Source organism: Electrona antarctica (genome assembly GCF_951216825.1).
Source record: "Electrona antarctica genome assembly, chromosome: 19".
Classification (NCBI taxonomy): Eukaryota; Metazoa; Chordata; class Actinopteri; order Myctophiformes; family Myctophidae; genus Electrona; species Electrona antarctica.
In genome coordinates this window covers 14,294,315-14,315,686 of record NC_136800.1, presented here as the reverse complement: position 1 = coordinate 14,315,686, position 21,372 = coordinate 14,294,315, and the positions used below count along the sequence as shown (strand labels likewise).

At 43.3% G+C, this 21,372-nt stretch overlaps 1 long non-coding RNA gene across 1 annotated transcript in view; it reads left to right on the top strand.

The window, feature by feature from the left end:
- The first annotated feature begins 417 nt into the window (after positions 1 to 417).
- LOC306943691 overlaps positions 418 to 21,372 on the top strand; it is a 54,362-nt gene continuing 33,407 nt past the window's right edge. The window contains exon 1 of the long non-coding RNA XR_013792451.1: positions 418 to 471. This is a non-coding gene — a long non-coding RNA (uncharacterized lncRNA). The remainder of the gene's footprint in view (positions 472 to 21,372) is intronic.

Sequence of the window (21,372 nt, the reverse complement as noted above, 5' to 3'; positions counted from 1 at the left end):
AAAAAATCCTTAACAAAACTGAATCAATGCTCTTTTCCTATTTCTTTGATGAATGGAGACCTGTCAGTCTCGCACAGCTGTCAAAGAAGCCAGACTCACTGGCCCTTTAAGACAGGACGGACCGCTCCATTCCTAGCCATGGGGGCGCACTGCCAGGCTGAAAATATATAAAGGGAAGGCGAGTCGCGACTATAGGCGAGTAGCAATTGTAATTATAACGACGAATTCCTTCATAGAAGTAGCTAAAAACATGTCTTTTTAAAACAAGAAACTTTCATTCTACCCTAAACTAAAAAACTTTGAGTGTATTTCCCATTTTGTTCTCTCCCTGTTCCGTGGTGAATGGTTGCTCCCGTGCATTGCAGAGCGGCTGGCTGGCTTTCAGCAGAGCAGGATGCTTCCATAGACACGCAGCGACGGACGGACGCACATTGCCGCAGCATCCTTTGTTTTCTGCCCCCGGGTACCAAGGTAAGGCAGGCTATAACGATCTAGTCAGCGAACTGTAGGGCTTATGGTTGGGCTTAACTGCCATCCTGGCTGCTCTTTTGTACCAATAAGGCAGTGATGGAATGTTATTTTTCGCCACTGACGCTGCCGTGCAACGCCAATTGTTTTAAACCCAGCAGCTCATGCAGCTTCGCCTCTCGTCTCTTTTGCGAACGGTGTGTCGGGAAAAACATGGCTATTGTTCGGCGTGCTGTCACAAAAGAGGAGCTGAATGAAATTACATGTTTGCTTCATAGAACAATTTGGAGATCTGTCGACACTTGGGATATAAATGCAAATTCTGATAATGCGATATGCTGTATTAACATTGTTGTTTTGTGCATAGAGCTGTCGTGCACGCCAGCACACAGACACGGGCTAATCGTGTTCTGGCTGGCATGATTAGTGGGTTTTTTTGGATCACATTGCACCACCAGCAGCAGCACGACACACACACACACACACACACACACACACACACACACACACACACACACACACACACACACACACACACACACACACACACACACACACACACACACACACACACACACAGGTAACTAGGCCTATACGTGAACATGAAGGTTGCTTCAACTTGGATGGATGGTGGTGTTATAAATGTGCAGGCTATAATGGTATACAGCCCCTTGACCTTATCAAACTATACATTGCACAGTATGGATGCTGGAATGTGCATTATTCTTTCTCTGCTTGAGGATAGCCTAATTCAGGGATGTGGATGATAAGTAAATTGTGTCATCATTCATGTCTATTTCAAGTTGCAGTATTGGTATTTTTTATATTTGTGCCCCTGGCTGCTTTTGTGACCAAAGATTCTGTGGTGGTGCTGGTTGGTTTTGGTGTGGCGGGCTAGCGGCGTGGCCTCTCTGTTTGACCAATAGGATTCTGTGGTGGTGGTGGGTGGTTTTGGTGTGGCGGGCTGACGGCGTGCATGCATGGCCTCTCTGTAGACCAATATGGGAATGCAAAGTCAGCACTGTTATTGTTCTGGGATTATGAGATGTGACATGATTTTTGTCTAATAGCGCACTAGTTAGTAAACAACTGTAACAAGCAAGCAAGAAGGACCATATATATCTACTATAGTCTTTTTCAAGTAAAACTGCACATTTTGTTCTAAAGACACATTTACACTTTACATGGATAAGTCACACATGCCAAAATGTATAATAATGATAATTATAATTGTAATAGCACAGTAATAACAACACAGCACGCCTAACTTAAATGGGTAACAGATGTGTCAGGAAAAACAAGGTCTTATCCACACCTGATCAGCTGAGAGACGGGTGCATAGGTGGAGATCAGATGTATAGAATAAATGAAAATATCCGCACACTGTCTACACTCACACATATAAGTGTACTCTTAGTTGTATAACAACTAAGAGCAACGTTTCGGGCCAATAGACCTTGTATGCCTGAAGAAGGTCTACTGTATATTGACCAACGTTTCGTTGGTTTCCGTAACCCTTAAAAACATTTCTTAGACAGCGTGTGCCGTGTGGGTTATTTTATACTAGGCTATTTTATACAACAGATGTGTTTAAAAACAACTGCAACTAATCCAATTAATGGTAAACAGACTGCATTTATGTAGCACTTTCATCCAAGGCACCAACGTGCTCATCGGGAGCGCAGTTAGGGGTTCAGTCTCTTGCTCAAGGACACTTACAGTACGACACTTAGCCAGGAGGAGCCAGGAATCGAACCTGGGACCTTCGGATTCCAAGCGAGCAATAGTCAATACTATTGTCAATACAGTACTTTCTATTTAAGAACTAAACACACCTATAAAATTGTATTAGCTGCAGCTGTGTTTACCCCGTTATGGCATCGTCTGTGAAAAGGGTCCATTAGTCCATATAGTGTTCCCTTGGCTATCGGTACACCTGGCTGTACTGTCGTTGAATAGGCCTCTGTTGGCCTCCGCAAGCCTGCTGTGTGCGACCAGTAGAATTACTGGTACCCACTGTACCAAAATCACTGAAACCCAGTGATTAAAATATAGTAATCACAGATAGGTCTGGAGTCTAATTCATACTACGTTATATTCATCAGTGGGTCAGGACGCCCACCCAACCTGTGGGTCAGGACTACACCTGAGGTGTAGTGACCATTTAAGGACTATTTTAATACCTCAACAAAAAACCAAAATGAGAGAAAAGAAAAAAGACCATTACTGCATCAAAAGTAATCAAAACTACTATAACAATTGTCAAACATTGGCTATTGGCCTCTGTGTTTTACTCTACACACAAAAAAGAAGAAAAAGACCAAGATATAATTCAAACATAGCAGTAAGCATTCTCTCCACTACTATGGTGCCATAACCTCATATTGAATATTTAAGGGTGTTATATACAGTAAGTGTTATAGAAACATTAGAAACATATAGTTAATGCCCCACCCCCATGCCCCTGTGCACAATCTCATTGCTGTCACTTTCTGCCACCTTTGTAGCGTGTCTGACTGACTGACAATGTACGTCATGACTGGCAATGTACGTCATGACTGGCAATGTACGTCATGACTGGAAATGTACGTCATGACTGACAATGTACGTCATGACTGGCAATGTACGTCATGACTGGCAATGTACGTCATGACTGGCAATGTACGCCATGACTAGAAATGTACGTCATGACTAGAAATGTACGTCATGACTGGAAATGTACGTCATGACTGACAATGTACGTCATGCCTGGCAATGTACGTCATGACTGACAATGTACGTCATGACTGACGATGTACGTCATGACTGGAAATGTACGTCATGACTGACAATGTACGTCATGACTGGCGATGTACGTCATGACTGGCAATGTACGTCATGCCTGACAATGTACGTCATGACGTGGCAATGTACGTCATGACTGGCAATGTACGTCGGTGGGCACAGTATTACTAATTACACTGTCAAGTGTCATGTAACCAACTAACTAATTAAAAAAGGCCATTATTGACTGGCCTTGCACTTAATATATAGATGAGAGTATAGATGTACACAGTATACAGTAGCGTTCCCTCCTGCAAAATTAGGTTCATTCTATGTAGCGGACTAACTTAACTCACTTGAAAAATGTCTAATGCATTTTATCTGGTGGACCTGACATAGGCTGCATTCTGCCTGTCTGTGTTCTCTCTCTCTCTCTCTCTCTCTCTCTCTCTCTCTCTCTCTCTCGCTGCTTTTCTCTGTTCCCAGCTCTCTAATCCCTAACTGTTGCCTTTGTAACTGGGTCTGTGGCTTGTTTGTGTGTGCGTGCATGTGTGTGTGTGTGTGTGTGTGTGTGTGTGTGTGTTGTGTGTATGTATGTATGTTGAGCGATTGTGGGTGAGTACGTATGTGCGTGGGAACACGTAAGGCCTAATGTTAGAAGGTATTTGAGAATTTGGGGAATGTGAATAAATGAATCTCTGCAGCATTCATGTGAAAGGCTTTGCTGATTTTGGTCTGAGGGCTCTCTGGTATCCGAGAACTAACATAGCTCTGATGTCATTGTCTCCCAAAGGGCCTGTTATCAGTTTGAGTTTTTTGGCGTTATAGGGCAGACACAGACACATTTTGTAACAAAGCCAAGGCCATGATAACAGAACGGGACAACAGAATAACATTGGCATAATACTCAGCCATATACACAGTAGATGACTAAATTTGGTTAAATTATATAAAATAACCCATGGTTTGCTGAGACTAACAAGCATTCAAAGTGAGTTGAACATGGTCTGTTACTGATTATTGGTCACAGGACATTCCCAAATATGGAAGAGAATAAGAGATGTTCTGGGGGTAGATTGTCTATGAACACTTTGACTATATATATATAATATGTGACGTGTGTGCGTGTGCACGTGCGTGCGTGCAGGAAACCTGCCATTCAAACGTCTGTTTCACTTTGCCCTTGTCCCCCAAACCATTACACAAGAGTTAATAACTAGAACATTGTACTGTACATACAATCTTCAGGCCCACAGAGGAACAATCAAAGCAGAGCTCATTCTGTGGGGACTGAAGTATGTGTACAGACGAGATCAGTGGTCCCCAAAACCTTTCAGCTTGAGACCCAAGAGAGAAATTCGATATCTCCCTGGGACCCAAACTAGTGAAAATAGCAGATCTACAAGCTCACATTTTTACGATGAAATGTAGAAATAGGATTGTATTGTAATAGGTTTGTTGTGTTGTCTGGATGTCTATAGAGGGATCTGTGCTTGCATTGTTAATGCTGTTATAGCAGAAGCGGCTATCATGTTAGCCGTGTGCTTTACCTCTCTATAGTGTCCCTGCATGCCGTTATGAGCTAATGGGACAATAAATTGGCTGCATGTGGTTTTACTTTGCATTGCTGTAGGATTGCGTCACAGATATTCACAACACCTTATGTGTGGAAGAGAGACTGTGTTTTTTACCTACATTATATAATGTCCATAGTCTATGCATTTGTTTTTAACAGGCCTATCAAGAATTCCTGGCTGATTACATTAAGCCAGTACATACATTGCCTTGTTTCTCTCTGTCTACAGCACTCTCACACACCCAAACATAGGGATGGGACGACAATCGTTATTATCGTTTATCGTGATAAAAAAAAAAAACGATCACAATAATCGTATCGCAGAGATTTAAATGTATTGTGAAATTGTCCTTCGTCATACACTGGGGGGAATTGGCTTTTGTTGAGCTGCAAATTCAGTACCACTTCTACACTTGATAATGTGTGGTCAACAGCTGAGAAAAATGGTGTCTGTGGAAAAAGGAATGTGCTCTGGTGTGCTGTGCAGTGGCACCCCAACCTTTCAATTATTAGATTACGGTTGGGAATCCTGAGGTGCCTCACATTTCGATTTGACTTCAATCCAGATGGCTATGATGCGATTATATAGACGGATTAAGCTCCGTTTTTGATATACATACGTTTCTTTTTCCATCCTATCAAATTAATGTAATGTATTGTTTCGCTCAAAGGCAAATACAGACAGACATGTTTACAATACATGTTATGCCAGTTTGCATGAACACCATCAAGCTGGATGGTTTAGCTGTCAGTTACGTAAAGTTTTCACACTTTTAGACGATATCCGTGGTCATCATATGGGCATACCTAACAATGGATGCCAAAAAAAGGGAACATTTTCATTGTATTGTATTTTTATATCAAAAGTCCATACAAATAAAATTTTAATTACTTCCTTAAAACGAAAACGTACTGCATGATGACGTGTAGAGGTACACACATCAATAAAAGCCAATAAAATGAAGCTCACTGTTTGATTCCCATTGCTGCATCGTCCTCCAAACACAGGTTCTTTTGATTAAAGAACTACTCCGTTTTTAATCTCATTCAAGATGACATCCAGACAGTGTATTACTCGTTTTAAACTTAATCATCACGCTAAAATATGTAGGTTGTGTATAGGTTAGACATAATCCCCTGGTTTTGCTACGTCTCTCTGTCACTTTGTTTACAAACGACACTGCATGTGGTCGTGCATGAGACAGATTTACGTCCCATAGCCTGGAGGGATGCGACGCTCTGATTGGTTCAGAAACTAAGATTCTGCCATTTGAGGCTGAAACTTCAAAATAAAATGCCCAAATGAACCATTTCACCAAGAAAAACTGAAGAAAGAAAAGAAAAAAGACCATTACTGAATCAAAAGTAATCAACAAACTATACTATAAAAATTGGTGAAACATTGGCCAAGTTGTCAAATAATAATTATAAGAAACAGGCAAAAATGTGTGAAAATAGCCGATCTACAAGCTCACAACGCCTCGCAATGCAAGCCCACAGTTTCCTGTTTCTGCACATATAAAATCAAAAGGCTACATGGCTCACCTTTTGACCCTTCCACCTGAGATAATAATAAGAACAGTGTTTTCAAACATTTCACCCCTGTACTGTAAATAACTTTTTCATCCAAGGCACCCCTGAATTACATTCTTACTTTATAGCACCGTATGTCATATTTACGGTACATAAATATGTAAATCTTCCCCCCTAAGATGGCATGAGGAAAATTTGATTTCTTCCATTAGGACAGTCTGAAAATAATTGTTATACTTCAGCGCTCCTATTCTGGGGGGAACATTCACCCGAAATAGCCGATCTACACGCTCACAATGCGTCACGTTGTGAAGCTTGTAGATCTGCTATTTTTGGTGAAGAGACTTGGGTGTACTGTATGCTGAAAAATAACACACAAAGTACAGTTTAACTCTCGTCCGTTTTACTAAGTATAGAAGGTCTAAGTGGTGACATAACATTGATTATATTAGTTTAAACTAACAGGTTTTTCTGGCCTAATTACAAATAAGGATTAGAAATGCTGAGTGCTGGCCGCTAGTTTCATACTTACAGTACATTGCATCCCAGCGATGTCAACTCCTGCTGAGTGAATGAGAAAAGCCAGAAGCTGACTTCAACCAGACCATGTCAACATGCTAATATTTAATAATAAAACCTTACAGTATCAAACTCTCTCTATAACGGATTAACTCAAACGCTCTATGTCTAATACATCTCTCCATCTCTGCAAGCCACAGGTCTCAACTCATTCTATCTCTAACCTTGGGTAATAGTCAATCTTTACCATATATATCCCTTCAGTACTCCCACTGCCCCCCCAAGCGATCGGATCGTTGATCACAGATTTGAAATGGCAAGGATTGTCCAGGGACAAAAGCAAGAACTATTTACGGTTATACTTTTCAAATCTGTACTTTGAAGTGAATTTAAACGCAAATGTACACGCACGCACGCACGCACGCACGCACGCACACACACACACACAGTTGGTCCCTCTGTGCGCTCCAGCTGTGGGGCCCTTCCTGAGGTTGCACTTTCCCCCCCCAACCTGGCATCTGTGTGCTGACAGACCCTAGCCTTGTTCTACTGTTGGCAGGAGCCTCTATGCCTCCTGTTCTCTCTGTCAGCAGATACAACAACACCAGCATCCCGATCATCACACACATCATCCTCGTCGGAAGAGATTGTACTTTTGTCTGCGTCATTTTAACCCATTAATTCTGGACCGATTCTACAATTGTGTCAAGGACCCCGAAATTGATGTGGCCGCGGCGTGGACCCCCCATCTGATGTTTTGTGCCAAGGACCCCCAGAAGAGAAGACTTGTGTTAAAAAACATTCACAATATTCAAAAATGTTCAAAAAATAGCAGATGTACAAGCTCACAACGCGACATGAAGTGACACGCTGTGAGCTTGTATATCTGCATATCTGTATGATCTAAATCTAAATGACTATATATTGTACATCTTTAATGGATTTAATTGTTTTCAAACAGAGTTGGCATTGCAATTTACAATTTAGGCATTTAGCTATCGACGCTGTTGATCCAGAGCGACTTACAGTAAGCAAGAACAAAACATGGTAATACATTATACATAAAAATAGTTTTCATGAATCATACGTAAGCTAAGTTGAACCTAACAGTGGAATATCTATATAATGAAACTATAATGCGTATATACTATAGAGTGCTATGTCATAAAATGCTACATAAAATGCTATCTAAGTTACATAAGTTGAGCCTTTGCACACGCCTGTAAGGTCGTCGAGGCTAGGGCAAGTGTTACGGCAAGTGCTACAGGCTAAAATGGAGTCTGAAGAGGTGGGTTTTCAGACTACGGCGGAAGATTGGGAGCGAGTCTGCAGTTCTGATTGCTCTGGGTCTGAGAGGCAAAATCTCACCAAACAGTGGTCTGTGGCACAAGAAACGCTAAGATGTAAACATGAACCCTGATGCTTAAGGAGGAGGAGGATTGATTAAGGACTGTAAGGACAAGTCGAGCCACAACGTTTAATAAACCTCGTCAAATCTCAACTAGCTACTCATTCTCTCCCTTGTGCCTTTTCAACTCCCTTCTTTCTCTTCCAAGTTCCCTTGCTCCCTGATCTCGTGAAGGGTTGGGAAGGAGAGAGAGAGAGAGAGAGAGAGAGAATAATGAGAAGTAGGAAGATTTAAGAGTGTGAGATGAAAAACAGAGACAGACACATTGACAGACAGCCAGACTTCCAGTTAGGACGATTGCATTGGCTTTGCTTTTTATTTCCATAAACATTTAACCATGTGACGATCGCGACATTAGTAGATTAGGGAGACTAAAGACAATCATGGGAAGGAATAGGTGAATGGAGGAAAGACTGTGAGACAGGGAAAAGGAGAGACAGACCAAAATGAGGAGTGGAACTAAAGGAAGGAGCCAGGAAAGAGAGGTTGAAAGACAGATGACTGGAAATTTCAACTTCTTGGATATAAGCTCACGCGTGCGGTGTGTGTGTGCGCGCGCGTGTTTGTGTGTGAGGTTTGAGGTGTCATGTTTCATTGAAGGTGAGTGAGTGTGTGGTCTCGTGTTTTAAAGTGAATGAATAATGAATGGTGTTTTTGGCAGTGTCTACGGCTAGCCACTGCAGATCTGCTGCACAGACAGACTGCTGAAGTGACCAGGATACCATGTATCCATGTATTATTTTGCATATGACGTCACTGCTGTAGAACCAAGACAATAAATACATAACACATTTACAAACCAGCGCAAAAGTAGCTGAGAAACAATATCTATTATTACATTTGAGCGAATTCCACGCCCACATTCCTCTTGGCGACAGTTTTGGCGACACAGAGAAAGCAGATTCTGCCATTGCTACGTGCTGCGATGGACTGAAACTTTATTTCTCTTCAGAAGCATTAATATTGTAACCGCAACGCCACATAACATCAGAAATGAGCCCAGAACGTCCGCGTTCTGATCAATCAGCCTGATCGCAGCCTAGTTTCCGACAGCAAGTGGCCGGCGGTGAAATCCCGCAATTTGATTCTTCCCATTGGCTACGGCCGATCACTTAAAGCGGTCACAATGTAATGTAATGTTTTTGTTTCTTCTTTACGTACAGGTATCTTTTTTTATTTTTTTATTTTATTTTATATAACATTTTTATTTCTGTTTTTTATTTTTTTTTATTTTGCACGTGGCGTTTGATGTGCGAACTAGGGCTTTAAGCAACTAGTCGACTAGTAAATCCACTAGTCAACCTTGTTGGTACTAGTTGACTAGTTGATAAGAGAAAAAAAAAGGGGGGGGGGGGTTCTTTTTTTCTTTTGTAGGCCTCAAGATCAGGTAGATTATAGTTATATTATTTAAAAAAACCTAGGCAACTAGTAAAAATGATTGGAAGTGAATGCCCTAGTGTGAACCTCTACTTGTACCTTTTAAAGTGTAGTGAACACTAACCCCAACGTATAATAGCACTACTATTTCAGATATTATTCTAAACGAGTAAATGCAAGAAAATGTTGAGACATTTTCTCTTTCATTTCCTCATTTACACTACCATAAGACTGTAATGATGTTTCATATTGCTGAACTACATCACAGTAGACACCCTGCCCTACAGTACCAATCCCTTTCATTATTGAACATATTTGAGCACCGTTGAAACCAGGAAAGTTGCTTTAAACCAGACAAATTGACAATTTTTAAGAATGCCCTGGAGAAAATCCTAGTACGTGGTACGACTCCACGTACAATATTTGTACTGTCACTGAGCACTGAGCAGTTTATTTGGGGGGAAACAGTTTTTGCAAGCTACGGCTTTAAAAAATGATAAGACAGTCGGCGGTTTTAAAGGCGTAGTGAAATAAAAAATATGTTTTTCACACTTTTAGACCATATCCGTGGTCATCATATGGGCATACATAACAATGGATGCCAAAGAAATGGGCAAATTCTCATTTCTGTGTGTTTTTATATCAAAAGTCCATACAAATATTTTTTTAATTACTTCCTGAAAACGTGCTGCGTGATGATGTGTAGAGATACATTACGCCTTTAAGAGCATGTTAAAAACACATTTGTTTGAATTTTTACTCACTTTTTCCCTGTTTTAACTTTTTTGAAGGCCCAAACCATACCAATGATTCGCCACATGTCACATGTGTGTAAGTCCTATGGGACCAATCATAGTCCCATCTGTGTGTGTTGTTGGTCACTGCCACTATGACAGAGACCCAGCTGTACAACACACAGCCTGCAGGCTTGGTGCGTCCGTGTGCGAGTGCGTGCGTGCGTGCGCACATGCATGCATCCGTGCGGTAAAGCAATCAGCAGCTGGTCTAACCGACTGGCAGACCCACATGACAGGTAGGATGACAAACACACACGCAGACATAACGACATGCATGAAATGCACGCATGCACACACACACACACACACAATTTATGGTGGCGGTGATGCCTGGCTGATGCTATCATGCTGGGTGTGATGTGCTGAGATATTACGATTCTAAAAAAGACGTCCCCATAGCCATCGGATTTTTCATTTCCTTTTTTTTCGTTTTTATTTTTTAAATAGGCGTCCAAAGGCGATCTCAGCGCAGAGGGCGTTTGGACAGGAGGTGTCAAAAGGCGATCTAGGTGCCAAATGAACGCTCTTTGAAATGCCTTAGATTTGATGCAATTTATTTTTCTTTTCTTTTTTTAAATCTCTGCAACCCCCAATCTAACTGTAAAATCCTGAGTGCCAATTGAACTCTTGAGTGTACATTTAATTGTACGAGAGTGTTTGTATACCAACGTACACACTCCGAGTTACAGACCCATATAACGGTCCATTTGGTTCCTATTAATCATTCAGCTGCATGGAGACCCCCTGGAAGCCCTCTCAAGGACCGCTGGGGGTCTCTGGACTCATTTTGAGAAGCAGTGTCTGTGTGTGAGATGGGGTTATGCGGGGGGTGGGGGGAGATTTTGAGGGGTTGTTGTTCCAGATGGCTGCGCCCCCCCCAATCAGATTAGACTGGTGAGGATCAACACTCGTCTACTGTGTTCCCTTCTAATGGTAATGGCTTATGGTGACCCTGTAACTACATGAAGACACTGTATACTATACTGTAGACACTGTGTACTGTACCTTTATGGATTCCCCAGGGGCGTTCGTTCACAGTTAAACTTACAACAGAAAAAAGAAAAAGCAGTGTACTGGTATTTCTGTACTATTTAATATTCTAATCTAAAATATAGACAATAAATAAAATACAAAAATATTAAAAAAAGATACACACACGCGTGCACACACACACACACACACACACACACACACACACACACACACACACACACACACACACACACACACACACACACACACACACACACACACACACACACACACACACACACACACACACACACAGGCTCCACTGTATTACAATGAAGAAGTTTAGTTGTGATGCAGGAAAATATCACGTGGACAAAATTGTGGAGGTGAGACGAAGCAAATCCCAAGAGATTGATACACAAACTAAGAGTAAATTGATACAATAAAAGAAGGACAGAAACCCCTTTTGTGTTCTTTACCTTTCAAGACGTGAACACCTTTTGGGTTAGTTGTTGCTACAGTATATATATCAGGCCTACATGGGGTAAAAATGAAAAAGATTACAGAAATGAACGACGGCAACGGCATATTGACTAATGACTGGTGCCTTTTGCTTACTATCGTGCATCATCATCCTCTGAGTCTGTGGGGGGGTGCACGGCATGGGGCGGCGCGCCACCTTGTTTATGAGCACTGGCCTAAATCCAGACAGCAGCTCTGCTGGGGGTGCTGTGAGGAGAGAGGAAAGCCCCAACGGGAGAGCAGGGTGAAAGGTTTTGTTTACATCGATGGTGGTTGGTCGGTCGGCGGGGTGTCAAATGGGAGCAATCTGGGACTCTTCTTTTTTTTTAATGTTTTTTTTTGTGGCTTTCACCTTTATTTTATATTTTTGTATGGAGGGACAGACAGTAGGCTGACAGGAAATGGGGAGAGAGATGGGGGGGTGACATGCAGTAAAGGCCGTCGGGATCGGGAGTCGAACCCGCGGCACACTGCCAGGCTGGATTACCAGCCAAAGTGCCTGGACCGCTGAGCCACGGCCCAGGCAATCTGGGACTCTTCTGATGGAAACTGAAACTGAAAACTTAAGTGTCTTGATGACAATACATGAACCACGCCTACGGTTCAGTATATTCACTACGTTCCCATGTTGTCACAGCTTTCTGTTAAAGGAGTAGTATATTATCTTTCTATCATTTACACACCCCGGCATGAAGCCCTGAATTCATGGAGTTTTATTTTAATTTGTGTTTTTATGTGTTTTTGTTGCATTTCTAAGCCAATAATGTGGTCATGGGTCAATAGGAGACTCAGTAGGAGACCCGTTGAGTCACAATGTGACAAAAACAATAAAGTGTCCGTGAATTCAAGGCCTTCACAGGATGTGTAATTTATAGAAAATAAGTCATGTTCTGGGTGAACTACTCTTTTATGGTTTGTTAACGTCAATTCAATAATATGATGTTTTTTTTTCTTATTTATTTTCTTCTTCTTCTTATTACAGTAACTACTAGAACCACACTTCTGAATAAAACAGGTTCAAAGCTTAGCAAAATCTGCCATATTGGAGGATTTGACTACAAGCTCCATTTCTTCAGTCGTGTGTGTGTGTGTGTGTGTGTGTGTGTGTGTGTGTGTGTGTGTGTGTGTGTGTGTGTGTGTGTGTGTGTGTGTGTGTGTGTGTGTGTGTGTGTGTGTGTGTGTGTGTGTGTGTGTGTGTGTGTGTGTGTGTGTGTGTGTGTGTGTGTGTGTGTGTGTGTGTGTGTGTGTGTGTGTGTGTGTGTGTCCACGCTAAGCTCCTCAGCTGGGCTCAAAATACCATGATCCATAATATGACAGGGACTTTCTAATGCATCATCTAGAAGCTATGACTTGGGGCAGAGGTCATATGCTTGTTTGTGTGTGACACTGCGTTTATGTAAAGACTGTGTAAGAAGTTAATAATCTTACATAAGGCAAATTTGTTTAACATCTAAGTGTAGTTTGAGGCCCTGCGTGTTACTACAGAATGAGAATGAGAACAGTGGTTCTTAACCAGTGGTCCTTGAGGGGGTTCCAGGTTGTCCCCAGCTAAATGATGGAGAGTTGGTCCTTGAGGGGGTTCCAGGTGGTCCCCAGCTAAATGATGGAGAGTTGGTCCTTGAGGGGGTTCCAGGTGGTCCCCAGCTAAATGATGGAGAGTTGATAACCAGTGATCCTTGAGGGGGTTCCAGGTGGTCCCCAGCTAAATGATGGAGAGTTGATAACCAGTGATCCTTGAGGGGGTTCCAGGTGGTCCCCAGCTAAATGATGGAGAGTTGGTCCTTGAGGGGGTTCCAGGTGGTCCCCAGCTAAATGATGGAGAGTTGGTCCTTGAGGGGGTTCCAGGTGGTCCCCAGCTAAATGATGGAGAGTTGGTCCTTGAGGGGGTTCCAGGTTGTCCCCAGCTAAATGATGGAGAGTTGGTCCTTGAGGGGGTTCCAGGTGGTCCCCAGCTAAATGATGGAGAGTTGATAACCAGTGATCCTTGAGGGGGTTCCAGGTGGTCCCCAGCTAAATGATGGAGAGTTGGTCCTTGAGGGGGTTCCAGGTGGTCCCCAGTTAGAACAGTGGTTCTCAACCAGTGGTCCTTGAGGGGGTTCCAGGTGGTCCCCAGCTAAATGATGGAGAGTTGGTCCTTGAGGGGGTTCCAGGTGGTCCCCAGTTAGAACAGTGGTTCTCAACCAGTGGTCCTTGAGGGGGTTCCAGGTGGTCTCCAGCTAAATGATGGAGAGTTGGTCCTTGAGGGGGTTCCAGGTGGTCCCCAGTTAGAACAGTGGTTCTCAACCAGTGGTCCTTGAGGGGGGTCCAGGTGGTCCCCAGCTAAATGATGGAGAGTTGGTATTGGTAACCAAATTGACCCTTATGGATCTTCAACTCTTGAGAGTGTAAATGTTATGCTCTCAAGACGCTCCTGTACTGTAGATCTGTCTATTCTTTAGGTCTAGGTGTCTGTCTAAACTCGTGTTGATCAAACACAACTACAACGGCGGGAACTGCAGCCCCTGTGATAGCCAGCACTATTGCAGACTGCAGTATCCGTCGAATTGGATTGAATCTAATCAAATTTAATCAGAATCAAATTGAATTGGGAGCTCATTGCCAATTTGCCCTATTTAGCTGTTATGTTGTTTTTATCCTAAAACGCCCAGGCCACACTTACTACTGTGCACAAGTTAGTCATTCGAAACCAATAATGTTCCCAAAGCTATCGCCCAGTGTGGCTGCTTCACACACGTCTATTTTTAACCGATATCATTTCACCAAGCCAGCTATGACACCACACATGATTACACCACTGGAAGAATGCCAAACTGCTGGTTTGTCTTGATGAAAATGCTTGCGAGAAAATGTCTAGATAATGGCATTCGGTGCTAATCCTTTTTAATCAGCGTTAAACCAAGAGTGCCAGGATGCTTGTTGTTATGCATCGTTGGCCTTGTTTAACTCTTCCTCATGTGATGCTATCTGTCTATCTGTGTGTGACAGACTACTATGGAGGTAACACCTTCACAGACCATGGTGGTGTGGTTAAAGACCAGCACAACCATTTCTATCGTTCTTCCTCAGCTTCCCTACGGCCGGTCTGTATCCCCTACACCAGTGTTGGTTTCGTAGACTGAAACTATGACGAAAAATGTTTGTCTACTACAATTTTAGGCTTTCACCTGCTGTCTGTTGACTGTCAACGTATACTGTCTGTCACTACACTGTCCATCTCTCAGCTGACCTACCTGTCTGTCTCTCCCCTATGTCTGTCTCTCCCCTACACTGCCTCCGCCACGAGTCTACCTGTCTGTCTCTCCCCTACACTGCCTCAGCTGACCAACCTGTCTGTCTCTCCCCTACACTGCCTCGGCCACGAGTCTACCTGTCTGTCTCTCCCCTACACTGCCTCAGCTGACCAACCTGTCTGTCTCTCCCCTACTCTGCCTCTACCACAAGTTTGGAATCGCCTTCGCATTTGAGCAAGGACACGCTTTGATTGGCCAGTGTACTTGTGCAAGGACACGCTGTGATTGGCCACTAGCCACTTTGAGTGGGAGTCGGGCAAACGCTCTTGCCGGAACATGATTTACTATTCTGTGCCTGTTGGGTTGCAACTCGAGTGGCCCTGAATGTTCAACACGGAAACTCACACGCTTTAGCATGCTCGGTGGTATCTCTCGTGGCTCAAATTCGCTTGAAACGGCGCCCCACCATCATGGTCTGAAACGGTTCTTTGTCCCCTACTACTAGTAGGAGGGGGGCATGACCATTTACTCAAACGAGAAAGCGATTCCACACTCACGTCTCTACCTCAGCTTTGCTACCGTCTACACACCACACAGTCTACCTCAGCTTAGCTACCATCTACACACCACACAGTCTACCTCAGCTTTGCTACCATCGACACACCACACAGTCTACCTCAGCTTTCCTACTTCCCATCAGTTCAGAACAACGATAAATACAGGAGAGTTGACTCTCTGGGTGTGCAAAAGCAATGTGCAGGAAGTAAAATAAGCCAGTGCATCGTAGACGGGTAATTTCCCCCAACCGAAATCACTGTGTTCTATAGTGCATATTTTGTTCCTTTATAGTCTGTTCTGTTTTTCTACACTGAGCCACCGTTACACTTTGGTCCCAGTTGCTGGTTCCAGCTCTGCTTAACACAGCATTTCGGAACTGCTTGAAGAGTTCCCTTGTGTTCCACAACCTTTTAAAACGGAAGAAAAACATGACTGCCTGTCGTACCCCATACAGATTGTGTTCACTTATTTATTTCCCCAGCTCTTTTTTTTCCTTTGTTTTCTCATACAGTGCAGTGGAGAATGGAGAGACACAGAGGATTGTTGTGCAACACAAGTCTGGAGACAGATATTGGTGATGTGGTGGAAAATAACTAACTATATTTACTTAAGTACTGTACTTGAATACAATTTTGATGTACATTTGTTTTAGTTACTATAGTTACTTTGTACATTTTTTAAAAATTACAAAACACTTAATGGACATTTGAAAATAGCCGATCTACAAGCTCACATGCGTTACATCGCGATGCATTGTGAGCTTGTAGATCTGCCATTTTCAATACTGTTGTAGTTTTAAGTCAAGTACATTTTGAATTCCACTTTTACTTGTAACAGAGTATTTCTACATTGCAGTATTGATACTAAGTAAAAAATCACACCTGTGTGAACTGAGTGGTGCCCCCCCCCCCCCCCCCCCCCCCCCCTGACCCCCCCCCCCCTCTCTCTCTCTCTCTCTCTCTCTCTCTCATTAGCAGGCAACAGTGCAGCACTATCTCTCTCTCTCTGTTTCTGGCACAACAGCGCCACTTTTGCTCCTACTGGTACTCATAGTCACATACATAGTCACATAGGTTAACACGGACATTGCTGTTCCTTCCTTGGAGTGGTTGCACCACTCAAAAATGTGAGTACTTTTTCCAGCACTGGATATTGGCGATGTGGTACACACACTGTGGCACATTGTGGTACACACACTGTGGCACATAACACAAGCCAAGAATTAATCAGCATCAGGGCAGGCAGCTCGACAAAGCAACCTGGCTCAAATGATCTGTCATGTTGCACAGCACACTGGATAGCATTGAGTTCTTCTCTTGTCCAGTTTCAGGCCCTCATTTATCAATCGAGTGTAAAATCTGGCCCAAATTCGAGTGTAGGATTCGTAGTACACCCACGTCGGGTCGGCATTTACAAAGTGATCGCAGACAGCTGTTTCTTCCTTAATTTCGTTCGGACGTTTATAAATGTGACGGCTGAAATCTATCTGGCACGCCCTATGAAATCAAGCCTCGCCCTCGTTTTTGCGACATGAACAACTGCAGTACGACCTTGGAAACCATAGTTACATGACGAAAAAAGTCAATAAAAAAGTCACCCCCACTCTCATACACACACAGACGCACGCACGCACACGCAACTTTTAAGTCCAACTGGTTTGTTGTCGCCTATCTTAAATAAATAAAGAACGAACACCTGTATGAATTAAATAAAGCTGTAGCTGTAAAGTACCCTGTCTGTTTCTCCTCTCGCCTCGCTTGCCTTGCTGCCCCCCCCCCCACACACACACACACACACACACGCACATACGGGCCGTGGCCCAGTCAGTTTAGAGCTGGCCCAACTGAGCCTTGTGCATGCAACTTTCTGGTTAGTAAACCACAGCATGCAAGCCGCCTTTGTTTTAAAATGGTTCCCCAAACCGTTCACAGTTCACACTTCTCTATCGGCCGTGGATGCGCCCCCCCCCCCCCCCCCCCCCCCATGCTAATTTGCCCAGTCAATCATTTGATCCGCGCTACGCGCCTGCCGTGTGTTGTTAGTTGTAGCCTATATAATATTATTATAAAGTATTTATTCATTTAATATAGCCTACAACAATATATTACTGAACGAAAATCTGAACCTGCATGTGAACAATGAATTAAATAACAAATAGGCGCACAAACACGCTGCTGTTTTCCTCCTCTCCTGTCCTGTCTGTCTCTATCACTGTGGTCCGTTCATGACACCGCGACCATGCACGTTCATGACAATCTATTTAGATTACCTCGCTAGTCGCAGTAGTCAACTGACAATTATATAAATGTGCAGCCTAAACCAGCCTCATGTGGCACACTGGCACTGGTGGGCTGGCAGCCTGGCTGGGTGGTTTAGCCTATACCTAACTCCGATGCGGTCAGCGGTCCCCAATTTTGCGCTGGCACGCCGGCACGGCACATTTTGGCATTCGAGCGACGCGTCGGGTTTATTAAACGAGGAGGAGATTGCACATAGGCTACTGTAACTCCAGAAAGACATCGGCCTGCTGTAGATTCGGCTACAGTAGGCTACCCATGTTGGGACTCTCCGCAGCTGCAGCGCTGCACTATAGCCTACTCTCCAACGTCCCGTCATGGAAATATCCTCAGCCCAAATCCTCGCATGTATGCGCTCATCATGCAAAACACTGTTTAAATGGCTTACGCATCTAACTTGCAACATTGTTTTTAAATGCGCGATTTTAATTGCTTGCTTGTAAAGTTGGAAATCTCCTACTAATTTCATATGACACAAAGACACATCGTTGATGTATTCCTTAACTTTTTTTTCTTTTTTACATTTAGCCCATATACATACAGTTTTATATAAACATTTTAGGAGTGAATACATATGTTTCGATGCCTGTGACAGCCTCTCAGCTGGTCAAACAATGCTGCTCCGCTGTTCTACGACAGAAAAACAGGTGAGGACAAAGCGTACGACAGCTCCCGACCAGACGTGGTTTTTGTCTTGGCTCAAGTTCAAAATCAAACGTTGGCGCAAATGGTAAATGCCGAAAATTGCGGTAATTTCGGCGTACACCCATATTTTGGCGTACGCACGGTTGATAAATGAGGGCCACAGTGTCTAGCCCAGTGGTTCTCAAAGTGGCATCCGTGGACCCTCAGGGCCCCAGGGGTCAGCTCGTCACCACGCATGGTGATGTAACGCGTTGTGAGCATATAGGTCAACAAAAAAAAAGTTTAGAAAAGTCATGACAAAAGTTTTGACATGAAAGTGTTTGAGAACCTGAACCACTGATCTAGCTTATAACATTGCAAATAAATGATTAGAGAAACGTTAGCCTAGTAAGCCAGTTATATGCACGACAGAAAGCCCCTCATTTATTTCAAGACCCACTGCAGTCAAAGTGTCCTTGAGCAGGACACCAAAACTGCTATTTAGAAAATTCAACCTCTGTAGTACATATGTTTTTAGGCGTAACTGTACAGCACAGTAGGTCTAGAGTCATTGACCTGCAGTAGCCAGCATGTTGTCTGGGATGACAGGATGGTCCCATTAAAAAGCTACACTAACTGGATACCTAAAGTCACATAGCGGCTAAAATAAGCAGTGCATTCCCCGAAGCATGATCACCTCTCAACAAGGGTATACCAAAGACATAGTAGCTACCTCTGCAGACTAAAGTACTGTAAGATAACTCATTCTAGTTTAGATGCTGTAAGAACTTATCTCCAGCATTGCTTCTTTTTTCAACGTTACAATTGGATCAGGTTTGGTGCGGTACCTGTGGAAAAGCCTTCTATTTACTGCTCGGTGCTCAGACCCGGCCTCCAGACTAGAGCCTGCCTACTGTGTCCGGTAATTCCCACAACACACATACAAGTACATGTGTGGCAGCGGTGGCAGTACATGTGAGGCAGCGGTGGCAGTACATGTGAGGCAGCGGTGGCCAAACGGTTTGCGGAGCGGTCTTGTTATCGGAAGGTCGCCAGTTTGAATCCCCGGACCGGCACGTTAAAATTACCACCGCTGAAGTGCCCTTGAGCAAGGCATTGAACCCCTACCATGAAATGTTCTATGAGCAGGGTCTGGCTGTAAACAAGCATCTCGAGCTTAGTCCATTCACCCTGGGTAAACAAAGAACTTTGCTTTGCTTTGCTTTGCTTTGTGTTGCACACATTTCAGTATCCTCTCTAAACCAGATGGTTAGAACACTGCTAGACTGTCAATTCACGAGCCTGACAGTTGAATGAATTAAATAATTAAAATAGCGATTGTCCGAAGTACCTTTTTAATTGAGATCCAGATGTCAATGTAACAAACACACGTTCACTGTTTGGAGCCAGCCCTGATCCCCTACTAGGTGTAAGTGTGTGTGTGTGTGTGTGTGTGTGTGTGTGTGTGTGTGTGTGTGTGTGTGTGTGTGTGTGTGTGTGTGTGTGTGTGTGTGTGTGTGTGTGTGTGTGTGTGTGTAAGCTGGCATAAAAATTGTTTTATGCCAGCTTATATTTCTTCTTGCAGCTTTGTTTCTGTGGAAAATATCACTTCTGCTAGACATTGGTTGATGTAACTCAAAGAAACCAGTTGGATTGTTCCAACTGTGTGTCTGATGTGGGGATTAGTGGAATGACCCAAATCCTGAATGTAATGGGTGAAGAGAGCCAGACTGACTCTGTGTGTGTGTGTGTGTGTGTGTGTGTGTGTGTGTGTGTGTGTGTGTGTGTGTGTGTGTGTGTGTGTGTGTGTGTGTGTGTGTGTGTGTGTGTGTGTGTGTGTGTGTGTGTGTGTGTGCAAGAAAAATCAAGGTCACCAATGCCATACTGTACTTGTTAAGTCAAGGTACTGTAGGTGATTTAGTTCCACATTATTTACAACACACACGCGCACACACACACACACACACACACACACACACTAGCTGGTAAGGAGATCATCCAATGTTCTGTAACTGTATATCTGAGCAGTTCTTTTCTCTGAACAGTTTGAAGTGTTGCCGATTCATATCGTATTTCTTCTTTCACGATCTCTCCATGGCAGGCTCTCACTGTTTGTGTGTGTGTGTGTGTGTGGGTGTGTGCGCGTGTGTGGGTGTGTGTGTCCATGAGAGAATGTATATTAATCTGAGTAAATGTTTTTTTTGCTGGACATAAAAGTCCAGTGCTGGCAGTTTTTGACTTGTAAGAGCCGACTTATGAATACCAAAGTTTAAAGGGGAAAATAAACTTTACTCCACGGCAACAGCTGATTGGCTGAGACATGGCAGAAGCGGGAGATTAAAGCTGCAATCCAAAACTGTAATGTCTTACCTGGGATTCTAACCCGCGTCCCCCAGACGAGCACAGACATTTTTATTTTGGAGCTACAATGTGGGAAGACGACTTATCTCCTTTTATACGTTTTGTGCAGTACCTCTGGCAACCAGTCTTCCTCCACTGTTATATTGGAGACGTTATGCAAGGGACAATTGACGACAACAGCACGTTTTGAGTTGGGGTTTAATCGCCCTGAATGCGTTCCTTTCTCAACAATGACCGGCTCGATGTCAATTATCTCACCTTATTACACGTCTATTTAATAAATACATTGGTAAATTGACCCAAAAGTAACAAGAAAACAAAGTATTTAATTGCTTATGGTAAAATTCCATTAACGACATGCAACGTG